Source organism: Rutidosis leptorrhynchoides, chromosome 1 (assembly GCF_046630445.1).
Source record: "Rutidosis leptorrhynchoides isolate AG116_Rl617_1_P2 chromosome 1, CSIRO_AGI_Rlap_v1, whole genome shotgun sequence".
NCBI lineage: Eukaryota > Viridiplantae > Streptophyta > Magnoliopsida > Asterales > Asteraceae > Rutidosis > Rutidosis leptorrhynchoides.
In genome coordinates, this window is record NC_092333.1 from 205,299,073 (window position 1) to 205,324,848 (window position 25,776).

The window sequence follows — 25,776 nt, forward strand, 5'->3', positions numbered from 1 at the left end:
ATATATATATATATATATATATATATATATAAATATTCCAACTACAATATATTTAATTACGTTTTAAATATCAAGTAAATAAAGGTATTAATTAAATATATTGAAACAATTAATCTCATTAAATACTTTGTTAGCATTGACAAATTATGTATATTCAATCTACTTTCTACATTTAAATAAACAAATTTTACATAACAAGTTTAAGTATTGTTTCATAATAAACTAGATCATATGATAGTTTATTAGTATATTTAATTTTATAATATATAATTACTTTCATGTATAGTTATTTATACATCTCAATTTATTATTTTAATGGTTCGTGAATCGTTGGAAATGGTCGAAGTTAAATAGTTTATGAAATTGTTCAAAGATTTTGAGATTCAATTAAATAGACTTTGCTTATCGTGGCGAAATTAAATTAGAATTAAGTTTAAATTTGGTCGGAAATTCCCGAGTCATCACAGTACCTACCCGTTAAAGAAATTTCGTCCTGAAATTTGAGTAGGATGGTCATGGCAGACAATATGTATGTTTTCATGACTCATATGAGTTGATAAATAGAGTTTTATCACCATAGAGTAGTATAGATGAAATAATTTGATTACTCGATGAGTACGAATGAAGCTTTCTCAAAAGATTGAGATAGAGATTTAACTTTTGACGTAATCCCGGTGGATTTCCAGAATTTAAGGAATATAAAGAAAATCTTCGAAATCTAGAAGATTTGATTCTTCTGCGAATAAGGAAAGTAAGATCTCTATAATTAAATACGGTGATCTGCCTCGATTACTCTGTCTGATATTCCCATTATAAATTAAACTCTTCTGTTCTATTATTTTCACAATTCCTATACTTTCTTTCTTAGTTCATACATTCAAAAGATTGTGAAAATGCTTAATCCTGTTCTAATCCTTGATATTTTCCTAATTATCATTTCTGTCATCCTTCTTTTCAATCTTCTTCCAGAAAAATCTGTTTACTTCTACTATTACCTTGGGGTGATACTATTCTTAATTATACCGTGTCTTTGTATTGCTATTTGTATTAATATCCATAGTTTGTGACTTCCGTGCGGTTATTGGGCTTTATATTTCCTCTTATATTTTGGATCTCTTTGCCTTTTTATTCTCCTCTCAGCTTCTAGTAAAGCGAGTAATGGTCTAGAATTCGTAGGTATGAAGTTTCGAATGAACATGACTAATGTTCTAAGAGAGAGCTTGTAATAGCACGATATTGATTGGTTAATTTACTAGAATTCAAGAGAAAAGATAGGACTATCAAGAAAATATGTTCTTAATATATTTATAGATTAGATAGAATGTAAGAGTCGTGTAACATGGCACATGATGATGTTATAGTCTGTGAATCATCACGTTCCATTAGAAACTTAGAATGACTTACTGTAATATAATCACGTTGATCAAGTGTCATTATATTATACTAACTCATTCTTCAGTCCCCAACACTTCTCCAGAATTCATTCATAATTTATACTTAGATGTTACAGAATATTGAAAACTAAAACAGTTTTCAATATAATGTAATACAGATAGCAAGAAGAGGTATATAATTTTGGACGAGAATATTTATGAAAATATTTTCAGAAGTATCAAAGATATTTATGATGATATTTTGGAATTTCCAAGTTCGAAAATTGATAAGGAAAAATTTTCTGCAAGATTTTAACATGACTTCGGAGCAAGATATTCTTTAAAGATTTCAACGGATCCAGAATTACCTAGATTCTTTGAATATATGGTATGGTCCTTGTATTTGTCCTTGGTCTCCTTCGTGGTTAGCTCAATCCGTTTTTCAGTTCCAACTTTTCTGAGCTTTTCCAACATACTATTCTTTATCATCAAACTCCCGATGATTAAGGTCGTTTACAGTTTTTGTTGCTTCATTCAACTTTTCAAAATTCAGAGTATTAATTCGCACACTGGGTGCTTTTCAGAATTTCAGAATGGAAGATCATAGTTCTAAGAGATAAATATTTTATGGATACATATAACTGTTGATGTGAAAACGTTGCGATACACACAATATAGAATTGCTGATTTCTGGTAATTGGTTTGGCAATTATTGTCACAGGGTATAGATGAATACACGATGGGGTTTCAATGAATATAATGATTTTTTGGAAAATCCAAATTCATTGAAGTTGCTGGTAAGTTTACTGCTAATGTGGTGGAATATAAACGGTTCCCCGGTAACGATGACGACAGGAAAATTTATATATCGAGGTTATAATAAGGCTACTTCGAATGGAAGTCGAAGTTGATTTTCTAAAGCTGTGACAAAATTGGCTAATTTGAAAGAAAAAAAAGTTGCAATGTTATTTTCGGTAATAACAATGTCAAAGGAGCTAGCACAGATACGTGTTAAACGTTTACTCAAGTTCTAAGTGTTTTCAGGTGCATAACTATATGTATCAATCTTTTCTTTCGTAGATGAAGTGTGGTTGGTTCATCCTCTCGATTGAGGTGTTTTCAAGGATCATGAAAGGTTTGAACGCAGATTATAATTGTCAAGATTCAATGAGATCTAAGATGAAATCAAGTGGCAAACTTGAAGAATTGTTTAGTTTAATATATTATAATTAATATTTTAATTTATTTTAATTGTCCAATGTTATTAGTCCACAGTCGATAGTCCACAGTTGACAGTCCAATAATTCATATATAGTTTAATATATAATATTCGAATTAATTAATACGTATCGTGACCCGTGTATATGTCTCAGACTCGATCACAACTCAAAGTATATATATTATTATAGAATCAACCTCAACCCTGTATAGAGAACTCGATCATTACTGCATATAGAGTGTCTATGGTTATTCCAAATAATATATATATATATATATATATATATATATATATATATATATATATATATATATATATATATATATATATATATATATATATATATGCGTCGATATGATATGTCAAAACCTTGTATACGTGTCCCGATATTTAAAGTGTGTAAAATAAATACAGAAATTAAATGACGATAAATAAAATTGAGATAATTAAATTGCGATAAATAAACTGCGATAAATAAAATGAAATCAGTTAGCTAGGAACAGTTAGCTAGGATTTTGTTAGCGTGGATTCTTAACAGAATTTCTCATAGTTAATTTGTTTGTTTCTAACAAATTTTATTTTGTCCAATGTTTTCTTCATTATGCCACTTGTCGGATTCTGATAGATCAAAATCCAAATATGAAATTGAATGAAAATGGTTATTCTGCGGTGAACGGAAATGTATATCTGTGAATGTAAGTAGGATAGTAAATGACTGTTGAATCAGATTCGAAGAATGTACAGTGTAACTTATTAATGTGAAATCTAAATATTCCTCGGGTATTACCTACCCGTTAAAATATTTTCATCATTAACAGTTTGTACAAAAGAATTTTTCAATTACAATCATTATGAAAATATATATACATATATATTTTCTTCAGATGTAATTATGAATTTAATGAGTCAATATGATATTAAACTCATTTGATTTTTGGTTTGAGCTAGAATAAATAATCTCTAAAACTTTTAGAAACCACATATTCTTCGCAGAATATTTCTTCAATGAAGTTATAAATTAATACTTCATCGTTCATTTTTGTTGGTACTCCTTTGTATCTATGGTGCGTATGACGTTGATGTTCGTGTGACAGATTGTGAAGTTGAGATTTGCGATGCGGTTGTTGTTGGTGGTAATGGTACTGTTGGTGTTGATGATGGTGGTACTGGTTATGCTGCTTGTGTTGCTGCTGGTGTTTGTAACCTTTGCACCATATTCTCCAATGTTACTACCCGAGCGCGAAGCTCGTTGACTTCTTATATTATACTGGGGTGATTGTCGGTTCGGACGAGCGGATAAATATGATCTAGAATTTGATATAGTATATAATCATGACGAGATACTCTGGAAATGAGAGAGAAAATGGTGTTTTGGACAGGTTCACCGGTAAGTGCTTCAGGTTCTTTGCCAAGAGGGCAATGTGGTGGATGAAAAGGATCACCTTCTTCTTGTCTCCAATGATTGAGGAGGCCACGAAACCAGCCCCAATTCATCCAGAATAGATGATGGCTAATCAGTTGATCCATTCCGGTAACACTGCTTTCGGAGCTTGAGTGAAAATCCATATCGGAATAGTTATCGGCATCCGATGAACTTGAATTGGTTGAGGGATTCATCTCGTACGATTAGATGAAGGATTTTTGATAAGAAATAGATTATAGGATGTAGATTGTACCCTGTAATACATAATTTGCATATGCATATATAATACTAAAATCCCATAAGTTACGGAGGAATTTACAGAAGCTGTCAGGAAAAGGTAACAATAATATATACGCTAAGATATGAATTTTTGTCTATACACTATTCATGCAATCAATGCAGTAAGATGTGTTTAGACTAGGAATGATAAGCAGGTAATTTCCTAAGGATGATAAGTAGATGATTTTCGACATGAAATGATAAGCAAAACTTTTGACATGCAGACACGGTCGAAGTCCAGACTCACTAATGCATCTAAACAACTATCAGTTAGACACACTAATGCAAGACCTGGTTCGCTAAGACCAACGCTCTGATACCAACTGTAGAGACCCGTCTTAATCCATCCGGACAAAGTCCATATCGATTATAAACGATTCACAACAGTTGATTACATCGCGAGGTACTTGACCTCTGTATGATACATTTTACAAACATTGCATTCGTTTTTGACAAGACAAACTTTCATTACACCGAAAGTTGACGGCATGCATACCATTTCATAATATATCTAACTATAATTGACTTAATAATAATCTTGATGAACTCAACGACTCGAATGCAACGTCTTTTGAAATATGCCATGATTGACTCCAAGTAATATCTTTAAAATGAGCAAATGTACAGCGGAAGATTTCTTTCATTCCTGAGAATAAACATGCTTTAAAGTGTCAATCAAAAGGTTGGTGAGTTCATTAGTTTATCATAAATAATCATTTCATAATTTTAATAGACCACAAGATTCTCATTTTTCATAAACATACGTCCCATGCATAGAGACAAAAATCATTCATATGGATTGAACACCTGGTAACCGACGTTAACTTAATACATAGAATATCCCCAAAACAGAACCTCTCGTCTGTATAATAATCTCGAAGTACTAAAGCATTCATACCCCGAATGGGACTTGTCAAGGTCCATAGATCTATCTTTAGGATTCGGGTCAATCAGGGGTCATTTCCCTAAATTCTTAGGTTACCAGACTTGAAGGGCGATATTCGGTTTAATAATCCAACCATATAATGTAATTTTTGATCACTTGTGTCTATTTCGTAAAACATTTATAAAAGCAGCGCATGTATTCTCAGTCCCAAAAATATATATTGCAAAAGTATTTAAAAAGGGTGCAAATGAAACTCACCTAATGTATTTTGTAGTAAAAATACATATGACGACATTGAATAACTGAACAATACAGGGTTGGCCTCTGATTCACGATCCTATATCATGTATATATATATATTAACACATAATATTGTAATTGAACAATTTTGTATACATATATTTATTATAATATTTTATTAAATTGTAACTTATGGATATAGATATATAATGTGTTGAATTCAATATTTATATATGTGTTTATTACTACTTATAATATCTTAAAATATTTTTATACAATATATGTAATTTAGTTATTATTACATTTATTAATATTTCATATGAAAATATAGTATGTAATATACTTTTTACATACAAGTCTCTTTTGTTTGTAAAATTAATATTTATAATACTATTAAGGTAAAGATATTAATACCTATGATAAAAATGATAGTTTTACTAATATTGATTCTCTTAATAATAATATAGTTGTAAAAATAATAATTTTTAATAATAATGCTAATAATGATAATGATAATATTAATAATAGTAGTACTTATGTTAATAGTGATAATAATAATAATTATAGAGATATCTATTTTGTTAATTATGGTTATAAGTTTAATTATAACCATTCTAATAATCATATTAATAATAATAATAATAATAATAATAATAATAATAATAATAATAATAATAATAATAATAATAATAATAATAATAATAATAATAATAATAGTTATACTAGTAGTAAAATGTTAAAGTTATATTTTAAATGATATTAGTAAACACATTAGTAATAATAATATTCGTATTTGTATCTATAATTGGGTTTCTATCATACATCATACATTTGTAGTAATACTTATCTTAATAATTATAAAACTAATAATAGTAATAATAATAAATATAATAATGATAATAATAATAATAAAACTTATAAGTATGATAATAATAATAACTATATTATTACTAGTAATATTAATCATTACAACAATAGTAATAATAATCTTAATAATAATAATAATAATCAATATTAATAAAGAAAACTACCTCACAATGAAAGAGTCCCAAAAAGAATAAAGATGCCTACGCACGGGCTCGAACCCGAGACCTCTCGTTCCCCTATAAACACACTAACCATCCAAGCCGTCCCATTTTTCTGTAATGTTTCCCATGATAAATTTATTTAACCCGATATTTTATTGTTTCCTAATTCTTCTTCTTCACTAGTCGACCAGTTCAGAATCATAATTCAATATAATGAATTAAGAGTTGTATTAAACTTAAACTCAAATATAAAAGACTAAGAATGAATTCTTTTGTTTAAAAAAAATATGAAATAAATAAAAAAAAGCTGTTGTGTTTCAGCGACTGAAAAAAAATTGATTTTGCAATTGATGATGTTTTAGGCAGAAGTTAAATCATGAATTGTGTGTTAAATCACTCCTATAAACTTTATCAATAGCCAATTTAACTGGAAACCTCAAAATAATTTCGAATTTAATGATGAACAAAACTTTGACTTTTTAAAATCAAAAGTTTAACTCGCAAATTCGTTCTTGATAAAAAGAATTGAGATTTGCAACTTCACGGATAGTTTAAACTGAAGATTTAGAACAAGACAGCATTAATACATTTTGAAATTGGTTTCGAATTTGAATTATGAATAAAAAGTGAAGAAACAGAGCAGTCGGCTATTTTCCTTCTTTTATTTGTGAAATTTAATTGAATAAAAGCTTGTAGTAGTTTTAGTTGATGATGATATTGATGGCACGAATGTGTTAATTAATATCCCTAAACAATTTCATGGTTATATGCCGAATTCTAGTCGACAGGATGAGTAATTCAACAGAGAAAAAAAATAAATAAATAAAATAGAAAGTAGATTGGGATGTGCAACGAATTTTGTTTGTTATTGGTGACTGAGATTCAATTTTTGATTTAATTTAGGGATAACAACAAAATCGTTTACAGCTTGTGATTGAATCCTATAACAAATTGGTACTAACTTCTTAATTTTATATTTTATATATTTAATATTAATATTAATATTTAATATTAATAAGTATAATAATAAATATATTAATAATAAAAATAAATAAAATACAAATTTTCTTGGTTTTGTATAATAATTATATTAATATCAATAATAAATAATAATAATACTATTAGAAATTATATTAATAGTAATTATAATAAAAATTATATTACCAAAGATAATAATAATAAATAGTTTTACTCTCATAATCATCTTTATATTTAACATTTTTATTTTAAAAAAATCAAAACCTTTTTAATTAAAAAAATTAACAGTAATGCTAGTAATAATATTAGTAATACTAATATTGATATTAATTAATATTTGTAGTAATAATGAAAGTAATAATACTATTACTAATACATCTATATTTAAAACTTGTAATTACATTTAATATATTAATATTACAATTTATTACTTATATAGTATCCTATGTTATATATAATATCATACATTGAATATTTAATATATATATATATATATATATATATATATATATATATATATAACAATATACATACAATCAGTAATGATGTATTTCATATATATGAATATGTGTATATATATGTATATATATGTATATATATGTATATATATGTATATATATATATATATATATATATATATATATATCTATATATATATATATATCTAAATATTCCAACTACTATATATTTAATTACGTTTTTAATATCAAGTAAATAAAGGTATTAATTAAATATATTGAAACAATTAATCTCATTAATTACTTTGTTAGCATTGACAAATTATGTATATTAAATCTACTTTCTACATTTAAATAAATAAATTTTACATAACAAGTTTAAGTATTGTTTCATAATAAACTAGATCATATGATAGTTTATTAGTATATTTAATTTTATAATATATAATTACTTTCATGTATAGTTATTTATACATCTCAATTTATTATTTTAATGGTTCGTGAATCATTGGAAATGGTCGAAGTTAAATAGTTTATGAAATTGTTCAAAGATTTTGAGATTCAATTAAACAGACTTTGCTTATCGTGCCGAAATTAAATTAGAATTAAGTTTAAATTTGGTCAAAAATTCCCGGGTCGTCACAAATGTACCAGTAACCTCGTCGATTATTGGTTTAAATCTCTCCGACAAATCACTATATTTATCTATTGAAGTCTCATCATGTACTCATTCGCATCTTGTAATCAGAATTGTCATACCAATTACCGGGAATCAACAAATCTGTATTGTGAGCCTCGCAACGTTTCCACATCAACAGTTATATGTATCCATATAAAATTTATCTCTTAGAACTATGATCTTCCATTCTGAAATTCTGAAAAGCACCCAGTCTGCGAATTAATACTCTGAATTTTGAAAAGTTGAATGAAGCAACAAAAACTGTAAACGACCTCAACAGCCAAAAGTTGATGATAAACGACCTCACAACGACTAAACTTGTACATTAAGAATCCTGATGATTCTATTTCTGATGAAATCTTTAGAGAATACCTTGCTTCTGACTCCAAACTCTTGCGGACAAATTTTCTTCACCATCCTTAGATATTAGAAATTTCAAGATATCATCGTATCTTTCATTATAAATATCCTCCATATTTCTGAAGATATTTTTATAACTATTCTTATCTGAAATCATTAATCTCTTCGTGATATCAGTGTTACATCATATAGAAACTATTAGTTTCTATATTCTGTAAACTTTCGAGCTTAAAATATGAATGTTATTGAAGTAATGTTGGGAATTGATACATGAGTTAGTATAATATAATGACACTTGATCAACTTGTTATATTACAGTAAGTCATGCTGAGTTTCTAAATGAAACATGATGATTCACAGATTATAACGTCATCATGTGCATGTTACATAACTCTTTCATTCTGATTAACTTCTGAACATATCAAGAAAATATATTCTTGATAGTTCTATTTTCAGTGATTCTGGTAATTTGAAAATTCAAATCGTGCTATTAAATTCTTTCTCGTTTAGAACATTAAGTTCATTCGAAACTCCATACTTAAGAATTCTAGACCATTACTCGCTTTACTAGAGGTCGAGAAGAAAATAAAAAGGCAAAAGAGCTCCAAAATATAAGAGAAAATATAAAGCCCAATAACAACACGGAGATTACAAACCATGGATATTAATACGAATAGCAATATAAAGACACGGTATAATTAAGAATAGTATCATCCTAAGGTAATAGTAGAAGTAAACAGATTCATCTGGAGGAAGATCGAAAAGAAGGATGACAGAAATGATAATTAGGAAAATATCGAGGATTAGAACGGGATTAAGCATTTTCACAATCTTTTGGATGTAAGAATTAAGAAAGAAAGTATAGGAATGGTGAGAATAATGGAACAAAAGAGCTTAATTTATAATGGAAATATCAGACAGAGTAATCGAGGCAGATCGCCGTATTTAATTATAGAGATCTTAATTTCCTTACTCGCCGAAGAATCAAATCTTTTAAATTTCGAAGATTTCCTTTAATCTCTTGAATTCCGGAACTCAAACGAGAGTATGTCAAAAGTAAAGACGAACATCTATTACCTTATTCCAATCTTTTTTAATCGCTCCACCTATACTCTTCGAGTAATCGAATCATATTATCCACATTACTCTATGGTAATAAAATTCTATTTTATCAACTCATATTCATCATGAAGACATTCTTATTGTTAACCATGACGACCTCACTCAAATTTCGGGATAAAATTTCTTTAACGGGTAGGTACTGTGACGACCCGAAGATTTTCGACCAAATTTAAACTTGATCTGTATATGAAATCGACACGATAAGCAAAGTCTGTAATGTTGAATCTCAAATATTTTGAAGTGTTTTCATTTATGTAATTACTCTCTGACTATTTCCGACGATTCACGAACAATTGTTTGTAAAATAAAAATACATATATATATATATATATACATATATATATATATATATATATATATATATATATATATATATATATATATATGAATGTAAATACATATAATAATTTGAAATTCATAAAATATAAATTAAACATTAAAACTAGATATGTAAACTAAGATACAAATTAATTTAGTGTAACATAAAAATGAATATATATACAAATATATATGTGTGTGTGTATATATATATATATATATATATATATATATATATATATATATATATATATATATATATATATATATATATATATATATGAATATGATATTCATATATAACTGATAATTATATGTATATTGTAATACATAAAATATTAAATGTATGCTATTATATGATATATATTATTATATAATTAACAATATGTAATATTAATATATTAAATGTAACTACAAATTAAAAAAATATAGTATTATAGTAATATTAGTATTACTTTCATTATTACTATTAATATTAATATCAACATCAGTATTAATAATATTAATGTTATTATTACTGTTATAAATTTAATTAAAAAGTTATGATTATTAAATTTGAGATATTAAACAGGAAAATTATTATAAGAATGATTAAAGATAAAACTTTAATTAATGTTATGATTATTTATTATTATTATTACTAAAAATCATCATTAGTATTAATATTATCATATTATTAATTATCATTTATTATTGCTAATTCCTTTATCAATAATATTATTATTAGTATTATTAATATATTTTTAATTGTTAAATTCCAAAATTTAGAATTTAACATAAATATATAAACACAATTATATATATATATACAGATATATATATATATATATATATATATATATATATATATATATATATATATATATATATATATATATCAATATATATATATCAATATATACGAAAAATACAAATATATATATATATGAAACCAGTATTATTACTTATTATTATTTATTTGTTATTATTATTTAGAATTATGACATATATTATCTGATTATATAAAATAGAAAATCGTACAAGTTTGTTATAGGTATCGATCAACTGTGTTAAATTCGTACTCCTGTCTCTAAATTGATTCCATAACAAAAACTGATTTTGCATACGTTCCAAAATCTGTTTGAAGTCCCTTTCTACTTTGATTTTTTTATTTATTTCAGTACCTCTGATTAATCATTCTTGTCGACCAAATTTATATATAAAATAAGTGATTCCAGTTATAAATGGTACCATACAATCACACATTAGCAACTATCACTAACCTTTACTTATTACAGCCTATAATCGATCAAAATTATTAAAGACATTCAAGAACACAGGCGACTGCCCAGTTCTTGAAGTCAAATCACTTTAACCCGATTTTATAAAGAATTTTAAAAACCTTAAATGCAGTTAAGTTTGAAATCCTTCATTGAAACTATCTGCAAAGTTTCAAAGCTTAAATCATTGTATCGAGTTTTAATATCGAAGTCAAAATTAATCTTTTTGAAAGTCAAACTTGTGTTTTCAGAGAAATTAGAGTTCCTTTTGATGTTTTGATTTTAATTGATAGCCAGATAGTTTCAAATGGCCATTTAGAATCTTTTTCATTTGGAAGTCGCGAGCAAAAACCCTTTTAAAATCGAGATTGATGTTTGAGTTCGTGAGGAGTATGAACGAGATGTATAGAATTTTTTTATTTATTTATTTTTTTTATTTAACTGATTAAATCACTTAATAAGGATTCATGTATTGTTTTCAAATCATAAATTAAAGAAACCATTAGTTATTGTTGTGGCTTGAACCCTGGTCGTCTTTGAATTGATGAAGAAGAAGAAAAAAAATAGAAATCAGAAACATACGGTTTAAATATAATTAGGTTAGTATTAAATCAGAAAAGCAGTGAATGGAGGAATGGTTGGGTGTGTGTTCGCGTGAGCGAGAGGTCTCGGGTTCGATCCCGGCTTGGTGCAACTCTTTTTAAAATAGCTCTTTAAAGGTAGTCTTTATTTTTAAAGTTATTATTATTTTCATTATTATTATTATTGTTATTATAAATTACTTTTTTTATGATATTATGCTATTTATGATTATTTCTAATACTAGAAATAGAATTACTATTATCGTTAATACAACTAGTAGTACTATCATTATTATTATTATTATTAATATCACCATTATTATTATTAGTATTAGAATTAAAATTATCGTTATTGTTATTATTATTACTAATACAAGTAGTAACTATTGTTTTTATTATCATTATGATTATAATTACAAAAATGAATATTATTATTATCATTGTCAAGTTAAGTAATATTATAACTATCGTACTACAATTTATTATTATCATAAGTATTATAATTATTGTTAGTATTGTTATTAAGTATTATAGGATTATTATTATTATTATTATTATTATTATTATTATTATTATTATTATTATTATTATTATTATTATTATTATTATTATTATGAAAATAACACAAGTTATCACCATTTTCATTAATATTAGTATTAATATCACTTTTATAACTATTAGTATCATTAATCATATAATTAGATAAAAGTATCATTTTTAACAATATCATTATTATTATTATTATTATTATTATTATTAGTATTATCATTACTAATAAAGTTATTATTATTATTATTAGTAACTTATTATTATCAAAACTACCATTTTTAACAAATAAATATTAGTTTCGTAAAAGATACTTATTACATTTACTATAATTAAAATAATATCCCATATAATATATAAGTTAAGATATGATTTACATAAATAAAGAATATGTTTCTAATGAAGTTTAGAATAAATCCTAAATAACTACAAAAATATATAAAAAGGATATAACTAATAAATTTATATATATATATATATATATATATATATATATATATATATATATATATATATATATATATATATATATATGTGTGTGTGTGTGTGTGTGTGTGTGTGTGTATGTTCGATTACATTTATGTATATTAATAAATATACAAATGATATAGGTTCGTGAATCCGAGGCCAACCCTGCATTGTTCAATATAGTCATATGTATTTTTACTACAAAATACATTAGGTGAGTTTCATTTACCTTTTTACCCTTTATATTTTAAGGCTGAGAATACATGCACAATTTATATAAATGTTTTATGAAATAGACACAAGTAATTGAAACTACATTATATGGGTGAATGATCGATGCTGAATATGCCCCTTTTGCTTGGTAACCTAAGAATTAGTAAACCGATCTACTAATTGACGTGAATCTTAAATATAGATCTATTGGGCCTAACGAACCCCATCCAAAGTACCGGATGCTTTAGTAATTCGATGTTGTTTTTATCATGTCCGAAAGATTTCCCGGAATGATAGGGGATATTCTTATATGCATCTTGTTAATATCGGTTACCGGGTGTTCACCATATGAATGATATTTTTGTCTCTATGCATGGGACGTTTATTTATGAGAACTGGAAATGAAATTCTTGTGGTCTATTAAAATGATGAAAATGAATGATTATGATAAACTAATGAACTCACCAACCTTTTAGTTGACACTTTAAAGCATGTTTATTCTCAGGTATGAAAGAAATCTTCCGATGTGCATTTGCTCATTTTAGAGATATTACTTGGAGTCATTCATGACATATTTCAAAAGACATTGCATTCGAGTCGTTGAGTTCATCAAGATTATTATTAAGTCAATTATAGTTGGATATATTATGAAATGGTATGCATGTCGTCAACTTTCGATGAAAGGAAAGGTTGCCTTTTAAAAATGAATGCAATGTTTGTAAAATGTATCATATAGAGGTCAAGTACCTCGCGATGTAATCATATGTTATTGTATTCGTTCTTATGGATTAGGACGGGTAAATACATATTCAACATACATATTATCCACAAATTCCATATGCGCAGGAACAACATACCTTTCAACATTACCCTTAACTCTTCTTTCTTTCATCTCCAGATTAAAAGCTCCACAAAACACCTCATAATCTTTAGAGCTTATGAACCCTTCTTCAAACACTAAGTGAACCAACATAAACACCCTTTTTAAAACTTCATTCAAAATAAGCTGATCCCCTGCACACTCCTTAATACAAAAATCTATGCCTCTCCATTCACAAAAACCTAAACGAACTATTTGATTTATTTTCACCCTCAATATTCTATCTGTCATATGAGTCATTGTTAGCAATAGAATCACACCTTCAAACTCAGACATTTCAACCTCAACTTTCACAATGTCACCAGCATATCTTCTGAATCTGAACCTCTTGTTCATCTGAGCCCTAAGATCACCATCTGTTCTTTGTGTAGCAGCAACCAAAACACCACTAGAATTACCCTGTTTAACACCAGCACCCTTATCAGTAATATCCTTTCCCTCAATTTGAGTCTTCTTGGATTACTCCCCCTCAATGTGGGTCTTCTTGGATTGCTCCCCCTCAATACCTGCAATACCTTCATCATCTGATCTTTTTCTTTTCTCCCCCTTTTTGACATCATCCAAAGGAAGAGCAGATAGGAACTTCCAAATTTTTGTCTGTTCAGCCTTGAGGGAAGAAATATCAGATGCAAACCCAGTAAAACATTCTTTTATTTCATCAACACCAGCCATTCTTTTCTCCAGTTCTGTCAACTTTTGATTAATCTCTATTATAGACCCTGAACCACTTGAACCAGTCAATCCCTGCATATCCCCAACCAACCTCCTCACCTCCATCAACTCAGGTTTAGAAACAAAATTATTATTAAAGTTAAGATTATTAAATTTAGACTTCACAACAGAAAGCTTGTCATCAAACTCCTTAGTGAACCTGGTCAAAGCCTGATGTAGGCCAACCATGGTGACTTGTGCCTCAGTCTGAGAAGTAGTGCCAATGGATGTGGGTAGGTTTGGTATGTCCTCACAGCCTTCCTGTTGTAAAGAAAGTGATCTTTGAACATAGAAGGATTTGAGGCCTGTATCTCACCCTGTGACATGAGTATGACATTAGCAGCCTGTGCAAGAATGTGTAAGGATGGAACATTTTGGGTGGGTAGTGACAGACTTAAGTCTGGGGTAAAAGTAGGCTTGGTCATTTCAGCTGGTTTTTAGATTTGGTTATTGGAGTCCAGGATTGGGACTTCTTCATGTAAGTCACCTGAGTGGATTTCTTCAGTGACTGTAATGTGAGTATCCAAGTTTACTATCCTACCAAGTTTAGGTTGGGTCAAAGCACTGCTCTCACCAACCTCTAGCAGAGGTGATGGAGTAGTACTAGAAGCACCTTGCCTAGTGAATTTTATAGGGGAATCCACAGGTGCTGTATCATCTAAGGTTTCAAATATGGTGGTATTCTCTGTATGAACTGGTGAGTTCATAAGGTGGTTTGAGTAGGAAATTTGCTCAGTAGCAGTGGGGGAAGATGGGTTAGATTGAGGTGGGATTTCCTCATTCATGTCCTCAGCCTGCTCTGTATGTGTAACATCATGGAGTGGAGAATGTGTGGGGGTAGAATCTGATTGCTTAGATTCTAAAGAGTGATGTTGACCATTTTTGTGACCCTCTTTAGATTCTGATTGCTCAGAACCTGATGAAGATTCCCCTTCAGACTCTGATTGCTCAGAATCTGCAGGTTGGTCTGCACTGCCACGATTGACCCAATGCATCATAGCAGGAGTAAGAGCAGCTTCTTGATCATCCACAATGTGCCTGTAAAACATTCTGACACTACATTCTGGCATATATGTATACTCATACACACCAAATACTCTAAGCCCATCATACAAAACAAGAGTCATAGCTTGTTCAAACATAAGACTTAAAACTCTGATAAATGGAACATTATGATCCCTTTGAGGTTTTTCAGTGAGCACCAAGAGTTCATTGAAATATAAACGTGCAAAAATCTATATTTCTCCCTGTGACCATAGCATGAAACAGATATGCCTCAAAATCATTGACTTCAGTCAAACTTTCACACTTGAAACTCAGACTCCTAGTGATATTTGACAACAAAAGCATCCATCTTGGAGAAAACATACTGATTTTAACAGTTGAATCAGTTAAGGGTTGACCAACCAAAGGAAAACTAGTTCTTGCAGTAGTTTTTGACACAGTTCGAACAAAATTATCTCGAAAAGGAAGATTTAAAGTAAATCTTAAATGATTTTCAGTAAGTGTTAAGGAATTGTTACCATCTCTGTAAGTACCAGTAATAGTCCTAGCTTCTCTGTTTCCAATGCAAGTGTACCAAAACTCTGCCAACATCTCTGGAAACATGATCGTAGACTTGAAGAAAGCATCCTTCAAAGGATGATTCCTCATAAACAGTATCAGATCCTCATACCCTTCATTAGCGAAACCCTCAGGTACAGTACCACAAGCAACCCTATTATTAACCGAAACCTGTACATCCTTGCCTCCTCTGATTTCTTTAGCCCTAATCATGTTATCGGTGGGTTCAAGAACAAAAGGGATGAACTTCGTGTTTGCCATTAGATACACAATTTTGAATCGAGAGGATTTTCAAGAAGATGATGATCGATTGAGAGAGTTTAGCAAGATACACAATTTTGAAAAGTAAAAATAGGAGAGATAAAATCAAATAAATACACCTGACACAAAGATTTTCAAAAAGTTACCACTAACTTCCTTCATTAATAACAAACTTGACCCTTTTATTTTAGGAAATAGAATAAAGAAAAATAAAATTAACCTAAAAATGAAATTTTAAAAAAAACTTTATTTGACTAAAGAAGGAAACAATTTTATACATAAAAATATACTCGAGTAAACTTTCCCAGACTCTGAATAATATTGCGTCACCCAAACTCTAAGAAAATAATTCAGACTCAAGGAATATCATCACTGGACAACATTTCAATAGATGGATTTAACATTCCAAGTTGTCCAAGAAGATAAAAGTGTCTTTCCTCAGTAAGTGCCTTAGTAAAAATATCTGCCAATTGATCCTTAGTACCAATATGCTTTAAGAAGACTTTGCCCTTTTCAACACAATCCCTTATAAAGTGATGCCTAATTTCAATGTGCTTGGTTCTTGAGTGAAACACTGGATTCTCATTAATAGCAATTGCACTCATTGTCACCCATGATTGGAGTGTTGGACAATGTTAACCCAAATCTAGAAGTTGATGTTGCATCCAAAGTAACTGAGCACAACAACTTCCAGCAGCAACATACTCAGCTTCTACCGTAGAAGTGCCACAGAATTCTGCTTTTTACTAGACCAGCTAACCAACTTTCCACCTAGTAATTGGCATCCACCAGAGGTGCTTTTCCTGTCTAACGTGCACCCTGCATAGTCTGCATCTGTGTAACCAATTAGATCAAACCCTGAGTCTTTAGAATACCAAAAACCCAGGTTAGGGGTACCTTTTAAGTACCTAAAAATTCTTTTCACAGCTTTATAATGAGACTCCCTAGGATAAGATTGGTAACGTGCACAAAGACATGTAGCAAACATTATATCAGGTCTACTTGCAGTTAAGTATAACAAAGATCCAATCATACCTCTATAGGTTGATTGACAAGTGGGTTTTCCAGACTCATCTTTATCAAGCTTTTCAGAAACACTCATTGGAGTTCTTAAAGAGGAACAATTTTAAACCCATATTTAGTTAACATGTCAGAAATGTAGTTACTTTGGTTAATAAAAATGCCCTCAAAACTCTGTTTTATTTGCAACCCAAGAAAATAGTTTAAAGTACATAAATTACTCATTCTATACTCTTCAGACATAATGTCAGAAAACCATTTTCTCAAGTGTGGATTTGTAGACCCAAAAATAATGTCATCAACATACCTTTGTCCTTTTTAATAAACAAAGTCTTGTCAATAGCTCATCTGGAAAAAATCTTTTCTAGAAGAAATGTTGACAAGGTATCATACCAGGCTTTGGGAGCTTGCTTCAGACCATACAATGCTTTCTTCAATCTATAAACATGCTTAGGAAATTTCTTATTTATAAAACCAGGAGGTTGTTTCACATAAACCTCTTCTTGTAATTTGCCATTCAGGAAAGCACTCTTCACATCCATTTGAAACACCTTGAAATCTTTGTGAGCAGCATATGCCAGAAACAGACTAATAGCTTCAATTCTAGCAACAGGAGCAAAAGTCTCATCATAGTCTATTCCTTCTTCTTGTCTGTACCCTTGAGCAACCAACCTTGCTTTATTTCTGATTACAATACCATCTTTTAACAACCTTATTTCTGAAAACCCATTTTTTGCCTATTGCAATTTTATCAGCAGGCTTTGGAACCAATTCCCATACATCATTCCTTTTAAATTCTGTCAATTCTTCTATCATAGCCTCAATCCAATCATTGTCAGCCAATGCTTCATCTACTTCTTTAGGCTCAATTAGTGAGAGAAAATTAGAAAAGAAGCAGTAATTTGCTATAGCAAAGTTAGACACAGGTGTCTGAGAAGAAGAACTAAGCTTAGGCAAACCTGTAGGATCCACAAGATAGTCCTCAAGATGCTTTGGAGGAACTATATTTCTAGATGATTTTATAGTAGGAACAATGATTGACAACAGATTCATCTTGCTGTGGAGGTTCTTCTGTATGAGTATTATCTGCAATTTCATTTCTCAATCCAGATAAGTTTGGTTCATCTAACTCAGACTCTGAATCTTGAGTCTGAACACCATTACCAAAAATCAAATTTGACAATTCACCAAGTGCAGATAGCTCAGTACTGAATGACTGATCTATTTCTAAAGAACTTTCATCAAAGGAAACATTAATGGATTCTTCAATCTTCACTCTCCTCTGATTATATGCTCTATAAGCTTTAGATACAGAAGAGTATCCCATAAAAATACCTTCATCAGATTTTGGCCTCATCTTATCAAGCTGATCTCTTTGATTTAAAATATAGCACTTACACCTAAATATATGGAAGTAATGAATAGTAGGCACCTTTTTATGATACAACTCATAAGGAGTTTTGCCATGTTTCTTCACAATCAAGGACCTATTTTGAGTGTAACATGCTGTATTGACAGCTTCAACCAGAACCTTTGGGCAACATTTGATTAGCATAGCATGGTTCTGGCTGCTTCAATGAGTGTCCTATTTCTTCTTTCAGCAACTCCATTTTGTTGTGGAGTTCTAACAGCAGAGAAATTTGACCAAATCCAGACTCTACACAAAAATCAATTAATGTGACATTTTTGAACTCAGTACCATGATCACTTCTCAACTGTTTGACAAGAACACCCTTTTGCACCTGCTCTCTCTTGATCAAATTGATGATTTCTTCTGGAGCATCACTCTTTGCAGCTAAGAAAATAACTCATGTAAATCTAGAATACTCATCAACAATCACCAGAGTATATCTATTCCCACCCAAGCTACTAGTGTTCATTGGACCAAACAGATCCATGTGAAGCATGTGAAGTGGATCACTGATGGAAGCTAGGGTTTTTGAGGGAAACTTTGTTTTGGTCTGTTTACCCATAATACAAGCAGAACAAGGTTTATCTTTCTTAAAAGGTTGTTGTAGAAGACCTCTTACAAGCTTCTTTTTGGAAAGCTCATTGATATTTTTAAAACTAAGATGAGAAAGCCTTTTATGCCAAAGCCAATTGAGCTCAGGGACAGTCTGAGAGTACAGACATGTCTCAATTCCAGCATCAACAAATTCTAGATCCAACATATACACATTTTGAAATCTCCAAGCCACAAGTGTTGGCCTTCCTTTAGGATCATAAATAATACCAGCTTTCTTCCTAATTCTGATTTCACAGTCTTCATCAGCAATTTGGCTCACACTCAGCAGATTATGTTTCAGCCCTTCAACTAAAGCAACTTTCTTAAATGTAACACTTCTATCTTTAACAGTACCATAACCAATAGTCTTTGCAACAGAATTATCCCCATATCTTACAGAAGGACCCTTTTCTTCAACAAACCCTACTAGATGCTCTTTACATCCAGTCATGTGTCTTGAGCAGCCACTATCCAGATACCACATATTACCCTGCTACACAAGACACAAACAAAAGAGAATGATTAGTTTTTAAGGGAACCCACTTTTCAGTGGGTTCAACTGGAGTACCCTTTACTCTCCAGACAAAAGCTTTGTTTCCAATCCAGATCAACTTGTCCTTAACAGATTTCATGACACCTTCAAAAACTTTGGGTTTCCATTCCTTCTCAATTTTCTTAGGAAAACAAAATGTTCTCTTAACTGAAGGTTTTTCTTGACTCTTGATTTTTTCATTGAGTTTTGAAATTTCCTTTTTGAGTTTACGAATAGTCTTAGCTTGTTTTGACTTTGACTTTCTTTTAGTTGACCTTTTTGGATCTGAACAAATGCAAGCATCAGATGATGATTCAGAGTTGTCCTTGCAATTTGACTCATGAGTGTCAGACTTCAGGTCAGAACATACACTTTCATTTTGTGAGACTAAACTGTTAGAGTCTGAAGGTTTCAAGAGTTCAAACTCTAATGGATTTTTACTTTCAACTATTATAGTCTCAGAAGGCTCGACAGGATCTAATGATCTTACAAAAGCATTGGTTAAAACCTTTTTGTCACCATCAAATTTTACAAATGTATTTGGTAGAATGTCAGGTTTGAATACACTTGGATCAATTTCCACATTATTATTTAATATGTAGATTTCACCTAGTATAGCTTTGAAATCATTTGGAATTTATTTGGCAATAGCATCAGAATTCTTTTTGGAAGATACACACCAAGATTTACAAATTGATTCATAGTGTTTTGACCTTTTCATTGATCTTCCTAATTCAGTATTTAATCTTTTAGTTTCTTCTGTGTATGCCATTTTATAGGTGTCAAGTTCAACCTCACATTTTTTTAAGTCTTTAATTTCAGCATCTTTGTCTTTGATGATATTTTTAAGATCAAAAATTTGTGTTCTTAACCTATCAATGTCTTTTAAACACCATTCAAAGTCAAGCAGCAAGTACTGAAACATTCTCACTTTTTCATTATCAAGATAGTTCACAAAGTTTTGTACCTTATAGGCAGAAGCTTTATTGCAAGTAGTGTCCTTATCCATCTTCTCAACAGCTTTCAGATCTTCCTGAAACTTGCTAGAACCACCAGCCATGTCTGGGGTAGTAAGAATACTGATAGACCTTTTGATTAAAAAAAAATATGGATCGTTTTAAAGATCACCGAGATAGGATTTACACCTTTCCCGCTCTGATACCAGTTATTAGTTCACAGTAATAAGACTATGAACACCAGACTCTCACTTTATACAATAAATAAGAATTGAAGTGCAGAAAATGAGAGAACACGATGAATAGAATGAAAGACTGATAATTGATTGTGCAAAGTACAAATTCATATGAAAACATACGCCCCATTTATACAGATAAAAACCAAATCTGGAGATTTGGTTTCCGTAACTACATACCTATAAAAATGGAAAAGATAAACTAAAACAAGCCAAATCAACTATTAATTAGGAAGTCAACTCTGGAGATAAAATCAAATCTTCAAAACAAATATTCTTAAATAACAAGCATATCTCCAGAATATTCTTTGACTTTAGCTTCAAGAAATCATTATACGTTTACTTCAATAATTCCAGAGTCTACAACTTCAGACTCTAAATCTCCAGACTCTAAAATCTGCAAAATACTTTTGACTCATCACATTATTATTTCTATTTTTCCCAACAGCATTGTATTTCTTATGTTTACGTTGTTTTTATTAATCAACATACATTATGAACGCATAAAATACAATTTTCATGGATGAATATTTGTACGTTAATTCCAATAGAGCTCTGTTAAACGAGGTTAAGGTTTCTGGATTATAGAGTATGGTATCAATAGATTAGAGATGTAACCACGCACGCTTGCCTTAGTGGTCACCAAGTTACCCAATGAAGCACATCATTCGGGTTCAATTCTTGGCTATGCCAAATTGTTCAAAAAATGAGTGTGACCAGAGGGTGCGCATAATGCGCAATTCACTTGGTACCAGGTCTCGCAGTCGGGGGGCTTGATTACCTGAGGTTTACCTACTATGTGTGAGCCAATGTTCTCGTTCATAGGGGTTTCCTCGCTAATCCAAAAAAAATAAGAGATGATAGATCCCGTATTATCGTTCAAACAAAAGAGTTAAATAATTATAAGTGCGGAAACGAAGAACACAAATAATATTTCTAAGTTGTCTCGGGTATTGATTTAATAGACGTACAACCTAGACTATATCAAAGAGATACGGTTATTCTATGCAGGAAACACACGTCTTGTCACCCTAAGAGTTCCTTATATATAGAATCTTGGGTATAAGTCCAACTAAGAAATTAAATTGTAATTAAAAATTAAATCCCCTAATAGTCAAGTTTATCTTGAATACCTCTAGTTTATCTTAATTATTTAGTTTATGTTATGAACTTGGATTGTAAGTAATCTTCGTGCCTGAAACAGAACTGACTCCAGATTGATCTTTGAATCGTGTGAACACTTTCCTAATCGAATATTTCGACACAATTAGCCACGGGTTACACGAAGTTTCGATTGGGATAAGACAAAGACTAGATTTTTGTCTTGGCTAAAAGAGAACAATCAAAACAATTGCAGAGATTTGTCTTCTAATTTTTTAAAGTTGAAAGTGTGTGCAAATGTTAAAAATTTTGGAACCTTTTTCAAATACACAAAGAGTGTATTTATAATGGGTCAAAAGGTTTCTTGAAAAGTCACAACCTTTGATTCATACCCATTAGTGACTTGGAAGTTAATATTTATGTATTTAGACTAAAAATGGTCTAAAAACATGTAAAAACGCAGTTAAAATGCCCTGGAACAACCCCAAAATGTTTGGGGTTCGGTTGTGCCTTTTGGGTTGAAAAGGCACCTTTTCAGTGACTTAGTGTTAAGCCGTGCCGCGGGCCCAAGAGCCGGGCCGCGTGCTAACAAAGGACCAGACTTCAAAACATGCAAAAACGTTCGACATGAAAATCATGCCTTAAGCCGCGCCGCGGCTTAAAGCTACTGCACACTAAATTTTTGTTTTAGCTTATTTTCAAGTGTGTTTAGCCTTTCAAGTCGCGTTTCACATTCTTTCAAGTCCAATTCACATTTTTTATGTTCCAAACATTATTTCCAAGTCCAAAAGAAACCTCAAACCACTTCACGTTTTATGAACGTGTACTCCACACTCTCCGAATTCATGTAACGTATCAATAGTTCGAAAACACTTTCAACTTAGTAATCCAATAACTAAAATGATATGTTGGATCATGCTTAAATCACCAACAAAAACCCCCCCCATTTTAGTATGATCCTTGATTACTAAATCATCAACAATTAGAAACTAATGCATAAGTGTAAATGTCACATGGATTGAAATTATACATAGTATATTACACGTGCAAGAATTAGAAAATCAGGGTGCGCTAATAGTTAGAACCCATTAATTCATTTGAAGACCTGTCGATAATATACACACTAGCTCCATAATCTCTAACAATACAAACTTGACACTATTAGGAGCCATGTGTCCTAATCCAATCATGAACATATTGAAAACTAAGTCCAAAGCTTTCTTGAAGTGGCTCAACTTTGTAACATCCCGCATTTTTCCATTAAATTATTTTAGCGCCCATCTTTTTTTTTAGATAATATCTTCTGTTATCTAAATTCGTACTTTTCGTTGACTAACTTTCTAATATTTCTATTATTTAATTATAACATCACTCGTTTACGCGAGCGTTTTTAAAATATTCGTTCGGTAAAATCCCGCAGCCGCTTTTAAACTCGAGGGACCGGAGTTGCCAAGTGGGCAAACTAGTTGACTAGGTCAACTAGTCAACCCACTTTCTACCATTCATACATTTTCATCATCTCCCTCATCTCTTTTTCTCTCCATCTCAAGAACACACACAAACACCCAATTCAATCATTCATCATCTAAATTCGATCTAGGAGGCCAACATCAAAACAAATTACATATTTGGAATCCTCTCTTCATCCTCTACAATTTGATACAAACTTCATCTCATTTGGGTAACATTTCTAAAACTCTAGATTTTCTCAAATTCTTGTTTTTGACTTGAAATGGTGTTAGTTAGTGTCTATGGCTCGTGTGTAACATGAATATATGTTTTGTTTGCTCGATTTGTTGTTTTGAGTAACTAACATGAACACTTGAAATGGGTGTGCTTAATTTTTGATTTTGGTTGATTAAATGTTGTTAAATGCTAAAGTTCATGTATTAAAAGTTTACTAGCATCATTAGCTTCAATTTGATGTGTAGGTTGATTTGGAAAACATCACTAACATGATTATTGATTTTGTGAGTTTTGGTTAGGGCTTGATAGCTTTTAAAATGAACTTTTGATACTTTTAATGCCATAAAATGTTATTAGTAAGTTTTTAGTTGTAATGTATGTTTCATTACCTTCAAAACGGCGTATCGTATGTATAAATTGGATTCCCGAGTCAAGAAATGCATTTCATGAACCTGAAACATTGATTAGAACATTTAACGAGGTTTTTGTTGTGGTAAATGATGAACTCGATTGATTATATGTGTTTAGTTTCATTCCTTGTCAAAATACCTTTCCGATGATATAAGATACATGTTTTAATTGTTTGCGGATCATAAATTGTGAATGTTTGATGTTTGGTTAGTGCACTTGTGTGTTTTCAGCAGAACAGGGTCTGTGTACCAATCTGGATGCCATCCAGACTCTTGGACGCCATCCAGACCTTCACAGCTGGACGCCGTCCAGACCTTCTGGACGCCGTCTAATTTCCCTGTCAGATTCTGTTTTGATTGGTCGTTTTACTAAAAATGTTTGCTATGCTATGGACCTTCGATTCACTTGTAACTTGTTCTAACATGCTTATATATGATTATATAACTTAGAAAAATTGTCGGATACCCGACCCGACCCCGTTGACTATGACTTTGACCGAGTTTGACTTTTAGTCAAACTTAACCAAACGTTTATGCAATCGTTTTAACGTGCTTTTATACTTGATTCTTGCATGAAACTTGACAACATGATTCACATGCTACATAATCGAGTCGTAACGAGCCATAGGACTAATTGAACACATTTCGCCCGACCTTGTGTCGTAACCGGTTAATTGATACAACTTACTTGTTTAGGTCGAGGCTAAGCAACTTTCATGCACACAAGTACATTTATACTCGTGCACCCGAGGTGAGATCATAGTCCCATCTTTCAACAACTTTTATACATTTAAATCATGGGATGAGAAACATATACAGTTTTATACTACATACTTTTATGCTTTGAACACAAGTACGATGAAACAAACATTCCACAGCGAGTTAGAACAAAAATCCTCAATTCGATTATCATTAGTTACACTTGCAGGGTGTAAGCGAGAACTTATATTGTGTGGCCATACGGGTTTGACGAACCCTCATTTTG